The 12,779-nt window shown below is 43.9% G+C and overlaps 1 protein-coding gene across 10 annotated transcripts in view; it reads right to left on the bottom strand.

Moving 5' to 3' along the window:
• Window positions 1-10,441, bottom strand: part of LOC108925945 (protein phosphatase 1 regulatory subunit 29-like) — a 71,435-nt gene extending 60,994 nt beyond the window's left edge. For 6 of the 10 annotated variants that reach the window (XM_018738323.2, XM_018738317.2, XM_018738325.2 and 3 more), the window contains exon 1: window positions 10,104-10,441. The gene's annotated coding sequence lies outside the window, so the exon portion shown is untranslated. Of the gene's footprint in view, window positions 1-7,734; window positions 7,897-8,674; window positions 8,760-10,103 lie in introns of those variants that run through there. The other 4 variants (XM_018738320.2, XM_018738318.2, XM_018738321.2 and 1 more) reach the window with 4 other exon arrangements.
• Between the last annotated feature and the right edge of the window lie 2,338 nt (window positions 10,442-12,779).

Here is a 12,779-nt window from a genome sequence, read left to right as displayed (position 1 = left end):
AATCCTATGCAGGCATCAACAAGTAATGCCTCGGGTGGCAGTGGTGTACCTTCACTGAGCCGTGCAGGGCAGGATTCTCCAGGTGACCACAGCCTTGACCCATTTCACTGGATAGCATATTAAGATGCACATATTTACATGGATTTGCATATTAATATGATGCCTCCTCAGAAAGCAATGTGTACATGTAGTACTGGCCCCCACAGAGTGTCATTTATGTATCATAAGTACAGCACCATCCACTGCTGCATTGCAGGTGGCATCATCAGTGACAGAGGTCTTGAATCCCGGTCTTTGAAGGCCTCTGGATGCGCTGGTTTTAGTTCCAGATGAGCTCATAATTACTCAGTCTTGATTGGGATTTTGGCAGAATGTGACACGTGATTTAAAACACATTAAAATGAACAGTCAAGATGAGGACTCTATCATTTTTAAATTATGGGTAAACAAAATAAATTTTACACAACCGCTAAATGTGCTTCTGTGCTAACAAAATGTGTCGCCTTTCATGTGTGCAACTAAAGCAGGACAGAATAAATTTGTGTTGTATTTAGTTTCAGTGAAACACGCAATTGGTATGGAATCGTTTAAGGGTTAAGAACAATTAAGTGGCTAATGACTGGAAATAATTAATATTACCATTCTTTTTAAGAGACAAAAATAAAAACTATCATTACACTAATTACTCTTTGGTTAACATTAATTTGGTCCAACATTATGGACACCAAAGAGAGCTTTATACAAGAATTTTCAGTTTAATGTAATCATCATGTGTTCAATGTAAATTCCAGTTGAAGTTTAGCTGGAACAGCCAGAAAGAGGAGAAAGAGGAGAAGGAGTTTTGCTTCAAACTAGCTACAGAATGCAGGGTTTTTGAACCAGTAACAAAGGATTTTGTTTCCAGGATTCATGCCCCCAGTTCAGAAAATGAGGAGACTATAGTCTAATTTTACACACCATCTAGCATGTCAGGACTCTGGGAGGCAGTGAGGTGTTTGACTGTTGACTTGACCTGACAGTTAACAGCAGCCAGTCACAAGTGGCATTGAGGACTTTCACGTGCCGTCGTTATCAGTCTCAACCGCACTTCATCAACTCCACGGGCTGCAACCGCAGCAAACCAGCAGATCCATACATATCGGGTAAAGAACAAAATCTACACACCGACATGGAAGACCGGGCCATATATTTTCAGTGAAAGCTCATGTTAGAGTCAAGCTAATAAAAAATTCATCTGAGAGGCTCTGAAAAACACTTCTAATTTATGAAAAAGAAGGCTTATGTAAAAAAAGTAAAAAAAATCCTTGCTGTGCAGAATGTCACACATCACAGATATAATGTCTCCACTTGCTATTAATGGGCCTCAACATTTATTATTTTCTTAAGAGCAAATAAAGGGAAGCCTGCCATAAATATTTCGCCAGAACAAAAAAGTTTTGAGTGCAGCCGAGTCCCCAAGGACACAGAGATATAATTTTCTGCACAGCTCCTCAAGCTAAAACATCTCCCGTTAACTCATTTCCTGAGGGATGTAAACCACTGCGTGAACCATCAATTCATTTAAGAAGAGATGAAAAAGGCACAGAGTTTTCCATACAAATCATGTATAGACTCTGATTTGTTGAATTTTAATTTTCTTTTGTAGTTCACGCCTCTGAGCTTAGAGGTCGGAAAAATCGAAATCTCACTCGACCCAAAGGGTATGGAGGCCAGTGTTATCAGTGCACTGTTTAGAATTTTCACATACTAGATTTAAGATGGGGTGCAGGTTGATACTAATATTGACTGCTTTTTGCACGTGTGCGCACACATATGCTTTTGCAATGATTTACAGGCTGTCTTCTTGTTAAGTTTTGTTACAAGCACTCTCCCCAGTTTAGAGACCGCTGGGGGACTATGGAATAAATACCGGAAGCATGGACAGTTTGTGGGGGAAAAAAAAAAAAAAGAATCACACAATCTGGAGTTTCACTATTGCTGCTACATGCTTCCAAGCAGAAAACACATGTGAATGGGAACTTTTCAGGAACCAAGAGTAAAACGTGAGACAAAGTAATGTGCAATCGAGTAAAATGTATTTGAAATTCAGCGCCGTGTAAGGCGAAGTTGTCACTTTTCTGATGCGTTGTCTTTGTACAGAAACATGTGAATTGAAGGCTGTGCTGTATGTTGTATCTAAAAGCCTTCAAGGTGTGCTTTGCAGTCACAGGCGAACGTAGTACTATTCAACATGGCTGCGAAATGACAGTGTGGTTTATCTCCAAGGCAAAGGCCTGGCTTGCAACGCCTTTCTGTATGTGCTCTCAGGGAGCAGCCTCACCTCTGAGTAGCAGGATGTGGAACGGGATGCATGCTGCTGTGCTGGACCTTGCTGGGAGGGGGCTCTCCATGGTGCTGAAAGTGAAAGCCTCTGAAGGCCAAAAGCCAGACAGCCTGAGAGCTGTCCTTGGTGCTGAAATTCAAGCAGGACTTGTGGATGTAAGGGAAAAGCACAAGGCAATGTGGGAGCTCTCTGCGGTGCTGGAAGAAACAGAGCAAGGTGCTGTATTACAGTGTGGTTCAGACTTCTCCATAATACTGAGAGTCAAATGGGGCTGTCAAAGACGAGCTGAGGCACCGGGCAGTGCAGAAGCTCTTTCCGGTTCTGACAGCAGGACCGAGAAAGCTCTAAAAAGTCTGCAAAAGCTGCTTAACAATAATGTGTAAAGGGAGAATCTCTTGTCTGTACACGCAGAACAACGAAACTCATGCAGATCAGGACAGCTGCTTAACACCATCAGCGAAGCTCAATGTCCCAATCTTAGAATAAATCCTTTCGAGCAATTCCACTGCAGTACATTCAACGGGTCACCTCACACAGGCTACGTGAAGAGGTTTGGATTTGTCACTCAAAAAGAAGACAAAAAAATCACCCATAAAAGAAAAGCAGCAGAAAATTCAGCCCTTCGGAAAATGTATTCAAAAAAAATATTTTTTTATTTTAGATATTTGATCGTTAATGATGCTCACAAGCAGAGGCAAGCTCCCAGCAAGGCCAGGCACTGTTTATGTAGAATAGTTTTCACGACCACACTAATGACCCTGAGTCAGCCATGGCTGGAGGGGGCCTGTTTCTCCAGCCAACACTACCGCACACCACCGAACTGGGTGTGTTGTCTGTCTCTCGACAAACAATGGCAACCATTCGTCCATCAAAGATGACCCAAAACACAAAAATGACTAATTATGAAAGACAATTCACTATCAGTGGAACAACGGCAGACTCAGCAGCACCATCACCTGCACACAGATTATGGGTAAAAAGCCATTCGCTATTGCACAATGAACTTTGCAGCAGAAAACATATTCACCCAAATGCCTATCTTTATGAAATTAAGTGCACCTTATATAGAATAATCACAGTATGGAAAAATTGATGCACTGAAACTTGCTCTCTGAACCTGTGCCTATAAATCTTAAGTGTCCTGTTCACTCTGTAAGGTTTTTATGCACTCATGTATTATGTAACTCTTTTAATAAAAACCAAATTTATAAAAACTTAAATTGAATTACACTTTTAAAAGCAGTTCATTTTAATTCTGATTAGTCAAGCGAGATCCATAATAGGACCAAATCTGTCATGCCATTCCCTTGAAAACAAAGATAACAGAAATACTATTCATGCTGCATATAAAACACAAAGCAAATCTGTTACTCGTGTAGAAAAGAAGCATCTGAGAAAATTCAGGCAGAAAGGATAATTGGAAATAAGTGGTAATTGTATTTTGTATTAAATCTGCTAAATCCACAGGATATTCAGGCATACGATAAATGAGCTGCAAACACATGCAATTGCAATCTTACTGCTGCAATTACCCAAAGATTCAGCGAGGAAAACCACATGATTTGTACCAAATATTCACATATTTACATGAAAAGTCCTTAAAAACATTCATTTTCATCTTAATAAAGTCTTTACCTCATAGTGATACTTGAAACATGCTACACCTACAAAATGAATGCAGGTTTAACTGCTCAAAAGCACAGCAGATGCTTTTACACACAACTATTTAAACATTTCACAGCTTTATCCATTCATACGCGTGAGTATTTTTCTCTGAAACTGTACAGAGCATTTTGCTCAATAGCACAACAGCTCTCCCAGACAACAAGCCAACCCAAATAATGGCCTGGCGTAACAAGACATAAAAATGCAATTTCCACAAGAAGAAGAAAAGTGAGAAATTTGCTTCAGGTCATATGCCACACACTCCTACCACCATAATTTCCTTCTATACAAAATTACAAAACTGTGTCATGAAGAAAATATTAATAACTTTAAAGGACCTATTTTACTGTGTCATACCCTAACAGAGTCCTAACCCAATAACCTATTAAAAATGTAAAAGAGACTATATGCATGAAAAATCATTTTTATACATAAATTGTGCCACTAGATAGACAGCTGGTAGTGTAGTGGTGAGCGCTACTATCTTTGGATCTAAAGGTCGCAGGTTCGATCTCCAGCTGTAGTACTGTTGAGCAAAGCACTTACCCTGAATTGCTCCAGTAAAATTACCCAGCTGCATAATTGGGTAAATAACTGTAAGTAACAACATTGTAAGTTGCTTTGGAGAAAAGCATCACATAAATGTAGATTGTGCGTGACCTTATTACTGCCAAGCCCACTCATTGTCTTATGAAAGCTTCCACCGCTTCCTTTTTCTCCACATCGTCACAAACTATTACACCGATCACCCCTGCCCCCCCATACCACTGCCCCTTGCTCGGAGTTCCTTTGGTTCCGCCACAGCTATTGCTGCAAAGCGACGGCTCGTATCTCTGTCACAGCTGCTGCGTCACTTTAAACATTGGTCCCGCTAAAGCTGGTACCTTCGGTCACCGCGGTAGCGTTACTATCAACAGTGTCAACAACATGCCCCCCACGCACTGTCACTAGCTACATCCCAGCGCACTGCGGTTGTCGTAGCGATCGGCACATTTGTGCCACATCCAAGCTTCAGCTGCCAATTTAAATGGACGGTAATGAGCTTTCGCAGTCAATCACTGCGGTGCTACTGCAGTGGCCCAGCTCACGGCTGCCAGCGTGTGAGTCTAAGGGACAAACATTTAGACTGGTGTCACAGCTTTGTGTCAAGGCATGGCACTCCAGCTGAGAAGCAAGAATGAAAACACTCCATGTCAAAATGTCACAGGAACAAAATATTTTAACAGGTTCCCTAATCCTAGCGGAAAGACGCACCATTCCACCTTTAGATGCATCTGTGCAAAATAACAGCAGTAAATGCAGTTTTTGATTTCGGTCCTCAACCATACGATGTGGCCTACTTTTCAGCGGTCATGGAGCTCCTATAATGAGATAGATTATTTCCCGGGATCAAGGTAAGTAATCTGCGGAGCATAGAGTAAAAGTGGCTTCATCACTGTGTCAAGTTCCAATATACATATGTGAACAGAAATATATACATAAGACCATAGGACCACCCTTTGTGAACAGCTTGATCAGTCAAGGTGTGAGCAGTGCTCACAGAGCCGTACCAAAAACACAAACAAAGATGCCACTGGTGCACTGCAAGGAGACCTTTTGAAAGAGTTTTATTAATCATCATTTCATGCAGTGACACCTTTCACACCCTATTACTCCAAGTGTAATGAAACATTTCCTAACTCTGAATGAAGACAAACTACATAAGCTTTGTTAGTATTAAAGTAGTAATCAAAGATGTAGTGTGCTCTACACAAGAAGAACCGTACAAGGTGCTCACAAGTTATTTCAAAAACACGCAGCTTGAAAAGAACCCAGATTGAATTTACAGATGAGTGAAGTAGTGAGCAAATAAGAAAATAAAGGGTAATATCTACTGCTGCCAACTTTCAGGCCTGCTAAGTATTTCAAGACCTAATCCTAGTGTCGTCAGCCCCCCATTGATTCATTACTGTAATGAGGGTAATTAGGAGCTCCCCCACTGTAAGTGTAATCAGACATTATTTATCGTCCAATGAGGAGGGACCAGGGAATAAACAGCAGCACTTAATTTGATCTTCATGTGTTCTTTCTCACTGCCTTGTAAGTGCAGGTGGAGTATAAACATGAAAGCACGCAGAGAAACACACGCATGGGTCAAACTGCCTTTTCTCACAAGGAACGATGTAACTGACACTTTCACACCGAACCATGCTGTGCCTGAAAAAGTTTTATTCCAACTATCACTTGAAGATGAAAAGCCTGAGTGAACTGTCATTTACCGCTATGCAGTCTGAATGTTCTCTTATTCTAATATCACCAAGGCTTCAAAGGCACATGGTGTGTGCATGTATTTACATAGATGTTTTGTGCCATTTCACAGTTCTCTTATGCATCATTCCATGATAATAACAAACCAATGCAAATGTTTTGTTCCTCTGTGCCAGAAATGGTTACAAAAGGAAGAAAAAACTGCTGAGCAAAGCGCCAACCCCTGCTGCTATCTGTAGGCAACTGAATCCAGGTTCGGACCCAAATAAGCTGAACCTTTGACGCTTGGCAAGAAACAAGAGGCATAGCACATGAAGCTCGTCACCTTCCGGAGGAACCATGACGCTCAGAATGTCTGTGCGCTCTGGGGGCAAACACCATTCAGTGCTGTTGCATGCTAATGCATGCAAATTAGATGAGTAAGAGCACCGCATGTCCCATGATGCAATATTGATTGTTTTTCATTCTGCAATCTGCCATGGCGGCAGACACTCATCACTGGACTAGGAAGAAAATGTTTGTACATGTGTGGAAATTAGATGTTTCAGGAAAAAAAAAAACAAAAAACTGTTGGAAATGCTGCAAGATGGCTCATGGTGACAAGAGTAGGGTGAAAGCAGGAGGTTTTCCTACTGAATCAAACTGTAGGGTCAAGTAGGCTCGTAAAACCACAACAGGTCAGGGCAACCTGGTGATGCCAACACATTACTGTCTATAAAATATTCAGCCTTTTACTTGACATAAATAAACAGAAAACAATTAATTACTGATATTGTGGCAGGCAGCCGACTAGCACAAGCCACACCCTACTACAATGTCAACTCTACACACCCAAGTGTTGACTCTTTAAGATGAGCCATGGATAGGTGCAGATGATTAAGAGCACTTAAGCGGTGGTTATGGAGCTTAAGATCACACTGAATTAAGCTGGAGCAATTTAAGAGAAAGTAAACTGGGGTTAAATCAGAAAAATTTCTGAAGGCAATATCCCTTTCATAGCCGAGAGCAATTTTTCTGTATTTGTTTTACAGTCGTTCGAGTAAATAAAAGTGATACAAACCCACTCCCTGTCCATCTGTAATCAACCCTGAGCCTGACACATCTCTATATTTCACATGTGTCACTTGAATCTTAAGGGCACTGATCTTCCATAGTATGACACATATCTAGCAAGAGTCTTGTTGGAAATATTCAGAAAAACATTTCCTATGTAGCATTAAATTCTAGATTTGAGCTATTTTGAGGCATCAAGAAAAAGACAGTACTACCTTCTAGGCATTCCATTTATGCTAAAGATGCCCTTTCAATTGGCAAGAAGGACTACATCTGCTTCACATAGGTAACTTGTTCACGTTCCTGTCTGGCAAGTATACTGCTCGTGAAGGGTCGGAATAGATAGGATGTCTGCACAGTGAACTGCAGGGCAGTAGCTGGCAGTAGTGGGGCACTGTAACACAAAGCAAAAGCATGGGATGAGAGTGTGTGGGCAGTGAACTGACATGCACGCCCACCCCTCTCGAGAGGCAGAGGTGGTGGATCAGGGTGAAAAGCTTGCTCAGCTGCAGGTGGGACCCCAGACTTGATCCAGCAAACCACTTGGCTGTTTGGTTTCCTCTGCCTTGAAACCATCTCCTCCCTCGACGGTGGGATCTCCAGAGGTTCTGTCCAGAAAGAAGCATGATGAGCACTAAGTTCTACTGCACTTTTTGTCTTCCTGGAAGGATAGTAAGAGTCCCATGTGCTTATTTCATTTATAGAAGTCACAGATTCTGTGTATTATCACTATGTAAGAGTTATCTCTCTCTCCTTGATTCCATGCCTTGGATGAGTCCACATATTTGCAGTCTCTGTGACAGAGTTCAACACCTCAATTTCCTCCCTTCCCACCTCAGCACCTCTCCTCACACCAAGCTTCTTGTGCTTGGAAGTCCTTCTCAACAGACTTTTCTCTGCAGCTGAGGTTCCATGAGCAACTACCTTTCCCCCTCCCACCAACACCACCTCCACCACCCTCCCTCTCCTGCCCAGGTACCCCAGGGCCCTCACTGCCAGAGAGGAGTTGAATCAACTCGCTCTCTCCATGCTGTCGTCAGTCACTAATTGGAGGGCACCTACAGGGACCTGGGCCTTAAGGAATACAGCTGCCAGCTGCCAGCTGTCAATAGCATAGTAAAAATCCTTCGGTCAGGCAGAGAAAAAAACACCATAGCGGAGAGGTGTGAAGGAATGCGTCCGCAGCATACAGCAGGCCATATTTCCACTGTTAATGTATCCATTCAAGTTTGCCTCATATCCACTAAGGTTTGAATTGTCCTCTCAGATGTGTCTTTCATGCAAGCATTGGCATTAAGACTATTTAATAGATGAGACACACAAAGTGACAGCTGGGAGGTAACCATGGAGCACGGTCACACCCGACTGCTGCTCATGTGCACTTACCTGGGACGCTTTATCCGCACCACAAAGTGACTCATACAGTTAAGACTGAAAAAGAATCGTCTACATCACTGAGCTGACTCCTTTGCCCAAGGGAAACCGCATAGCAGGTATCTCGATCGAGGGCACATCAGCACAAGGAGGATTTGAACCGGAAACCTTCGGATTGCACGGCCAGGGTGCTCGCCTGCTGTCCACTCAGCGTCCCTTGCAAGTCAATGAAAGGTTGGATGATAGTGTCCAGTGAGAGGAGCTGGACAGAGCGGTGCGGTGCAGTGCAGCGTACTCCGACTCAGCACGCGGTCCCTGCTCCATGTCCACATGCTCTGTGCTGCCCTGTGTGGTCAGACTGACCCACATAGAGAGCGAAAGCTCCTGCTCCTTTCCTCCACATGGTGCTTTTTGAAGCGCATTCTAGCCCAGCATGGAGTGGCGGCCAGGCGTTTTCTTACAGGTAATGAAGATCCAGTCCTTCCCTATGGAATAATACCAATAACAATAATTCTCGGACAGTCTGAGTCGGCAAAATGACAGCGAGAAGGCATGACTCGCCCAGCACTGCGCTTCTTTCCGCTCTGTGTGTGTGTGTGTGTGTGTGTGTGTGTGTGTGTGTGTGTGTGTGTGTGTGTGTGTGGGGGGGGGGGGGGGGTGTGGGGGGGGGGGGGGTGAGAGAGAGATAGAGAGAGAGAGAGACAGAGAGCGAGAGACTCACACGGATTACTGTTGCCACACGACTCGTGCATATTTCTTTATTTATTTTATTTTATTTATTTATTTATTTCTAATAAATTCCGTCTAAAAGCTTCGAAATCGGGAGGAGTTATATTCTGAAACGCAGCGTCTCATCAGCGCGTTTACTTTTCAAAACACTGAATTTTCGGTGAGGGGAAAAAACCGCACAAAAAAAAGCAACTATTTTCCCCGTCGCGTGTTTTTTTTTTTTTTTAACCTGGGAAACTGGACTGCGTTTCTGCGCATCGCACGACACACACATTCCCACCACGGCATCGTAAACCTTGTTCGCTCGCGTTCTTGGAAAGCGGCCGATTACATGAACGTTGCATCACACTTCACGTGAGCTGTTTCACGCGCCGTGTCCATTTCACACACACGCTCCATTTCGCACAAACAAGCACCGCGGCGAAAGAGACGAAGCGCATCCACTGACCGTCGGCTCTGTCTGTGCGGCATTACAGTCACCATCGCAGCCAACGCACGCAACCCGGCCGACTCCCGATCATGGAAACATCATGCGCTTTTTCCACATCAGTGTCCGCGTGGAAGAACCCACGGAGGACAGGTGGTCGCCCCACCCCCGGCACCCACTCTGTTCCACTTCACTTTTCCAGCAAGACAGCCGCCTCCGCTGCGCGGCGATTCATATAAATGAAAAATAAACGTGAAAAATGACAGAAAAGAAACGGCACAGTACCTCGCAGAGCCGCAGTTCCTCGGTGGAGCTCCGTTCCGCCGCGTGGAACGAATTAAGAGCTGTTTTTCCTGAAACACGCAGTGTGTGTGTCTATGTGTGTGTGTGAGAGAGAGAGAGAGAGAGAGAGAGAGAGAGAGAGAGAGCGGGGGATATGTGTGCGCGCGCGGTGTCGGAGAGGGACGCTTTCCAGAGGGAGTCCAGATCCGCGCCACCGCCGCTGCCACTCCCGCGCGCACAAACACCAAGAGGCAACGCGAACACGAATGCTGGCCTGTCAGCGCGAAACACAGCTAAAGACGATCCTTTGTAAAATACCTTCGGCTAGCGCTGACCTAGTGAGTCTGAGATTTAAAAAAAAAAAAAAAAAATGGTGAAGGGAATTCCGTTTATCGTAAGCTGAGTGCAAAAAGTGAAAGACTGGGATTCGCAAATATATTGCTTCCCCTCCGCATATATGAGGACAAGAACGTGTTCTGTGCATGTGGACCACGGGGAAAGTAGCACCCCGTCGCGCGCTTACAGTAGGGTCTTCGAGGGGTTTGTGTCTGTTCTGAACTCCAGGCACGTAGGAGCGCACCGCCCGATTCCTCGCGCATCACAGGAGCGGCAGCGCGCGCCCTCCCGCAGTCGGTCCCCGCCGCCCCGAAGCGTCGGTGCGAAATGCTGACAAAGACGGGTGTTGAACCATTTTTGTAGATTTTTTTGCGATTTTCCTCACTGTCCCCTGAATAGCCCTGTCACCCCCCAACAACTGCGGCTCTCACTGGACCTCGGTGGGCAGAACTTAGTCATTTCAGACATCTGTCGAAAATCGCGATTAATACTTAAAATCGGCGAGGAAAGGCGCATTCTTTCTCAAGTTCTTTAAATTTTTCTTTTTTATCACGCGTCTGTGTGGTTTTTGACCGACTCGGGCGGCCTGCGATCCTGAAGCGTGCGCTGCAGGTAACAGATGTGGTAAATCCACAGTAAGTGTCATTCAGGGCGGCGGGTGCCATGGTGCCTCCAAGTGGAAACAGCGTTGAGTGTGTTCAGCGGGTCCAATCTGGACGAAGAGCACTCTACTGGTGGCACAGCTACACACACCAAGTGGGGCATGAGGGAGAGATGCAGACATGGGTGCTTCACCCCCTCATGGTGACACAGGGCTTTGAGCCCAGCACACACCATGCTCCTCATTTTACACTGGACTGAGCATGCACGTTTTCACAGATCCTATCCATATCTCAGTCATGTTGTATTTTCCTCACATATATTACTTAAGTCTCTTTCTCCACAGTTGAAGATGACATCATGCCCTCCTACTGAGTCTCTTACATTTTTTTTTTTTTTAGCAGACACTTTTCTCCAAAGCAACTTCCAATGAACTCCATGTAGTGTTATCAGCCCACACACCTTATTCGCCAAGGTTACTTACACTGGGTCACTCATCAATACATCCATCAGTAGAACACACTCTCTCTGTCACTCACACACTATGGGCAAACCTGAACAGCATCTCTGTGAACTGTGGGAGGAAACATGCAAACTCCATACGGACTGAGCAGGGATCAAACCCACGTCCTCTCACACCACCCAGGCACTGTAAGACAGCAGCACTACTCACTGTGCCACCATGCCACTTTTTATTGTAGCTATGGCCTATGAACCAAGTCCATAAATATACCAAGGCATGTCTGTATTGTTTACGTTTTATAGCTTGTGATTCAGAGGTGAACGTCACTTTGAAGTTACAGACAGCCTTCCGGTCCCTATTTTGTCTCTATGAGGAGCAACAGTATCCTCAACAATCTTTTTTTTTTTTTTTTTGCAAAAATTTTACATGCACTCAAAGTAATTCATATTATTCTGTATATGTAAAATGCTATTGAATATAGAGTGAAAAGCATCTTAGCTCTGCATTTCTCATTTTACATTGTTTTTATATTATATACGTGTGCATGCAAACTATCATGCATCATTTTTAGCACTCCAGAGACTGAACTGAGTGACACTCCCATTACTTCTTGCCCCATTGAATTCAGTGTCTGTAGGTAATGGAGTGCTCCAGGTCAGAACTTATCTCAGGACATTCAGCTGGTGTTTATTTTTGCCCAGTGAGGTCCAGATGATCCCAAAGGCCCTGATGGAATTCATCCATGAAACACTCTGGTGAGAAAGAACTCCATAGTTTTCACCTTTATCCCTTCAATCCATTGCACTCCATGCCTCTGCACTTCAGGAGATGCCAGCAGTCATCTTATGGATATGGGTATGGTAGTAGTTTGCAAGTATGGATATGATATTTTGTGTGGTATGGTAAAACATGTGATGAGAGTATTGATAAGATGTCATACTCTGGATGCCATTGGATACATCCTGATTGATGGTAAAGGAATGATCCTGGGTATGCAGACAACACAATGTAATGCTCTTTGAGTCTAGAATCAATGTCCTTCAATCCAAAAGCTGACACTTGTCAACACATAATCTGTTTAAGCATCAGGTAGCATAGTAGATAAAAAGTAGAAAATTGTGGCAGATCCAAGTCCTTGGACGGTCTGCTTTTTTTTTTTTTTTTTAACGTTGAAAAACAGCACTAGAATTGATTAAGTAAAATATGTAGTATAAAGTTGGAAGCAAGGTAAATTGGATGAAACCATTTGCTAAGCCTAATAAATAATGGTTTTCTGGTGC

Source organism: Scleropages formosus, chromosome 3, assembly GCF_900964775.1.
Source record: "Scleropages formosus chromosome 3, fSclFor1.1, whole genome shotgun sequence".
Lineage (NCBI taxonomy): Eukaryota > Metazoa > Chordata > Actinopteri > Osteoglossiformes > Osteoglossidae > Scleropages > Scleropages formosus.
This window is presented reverse-complemented; position numbering and strand designations above follow the sequence as displayed.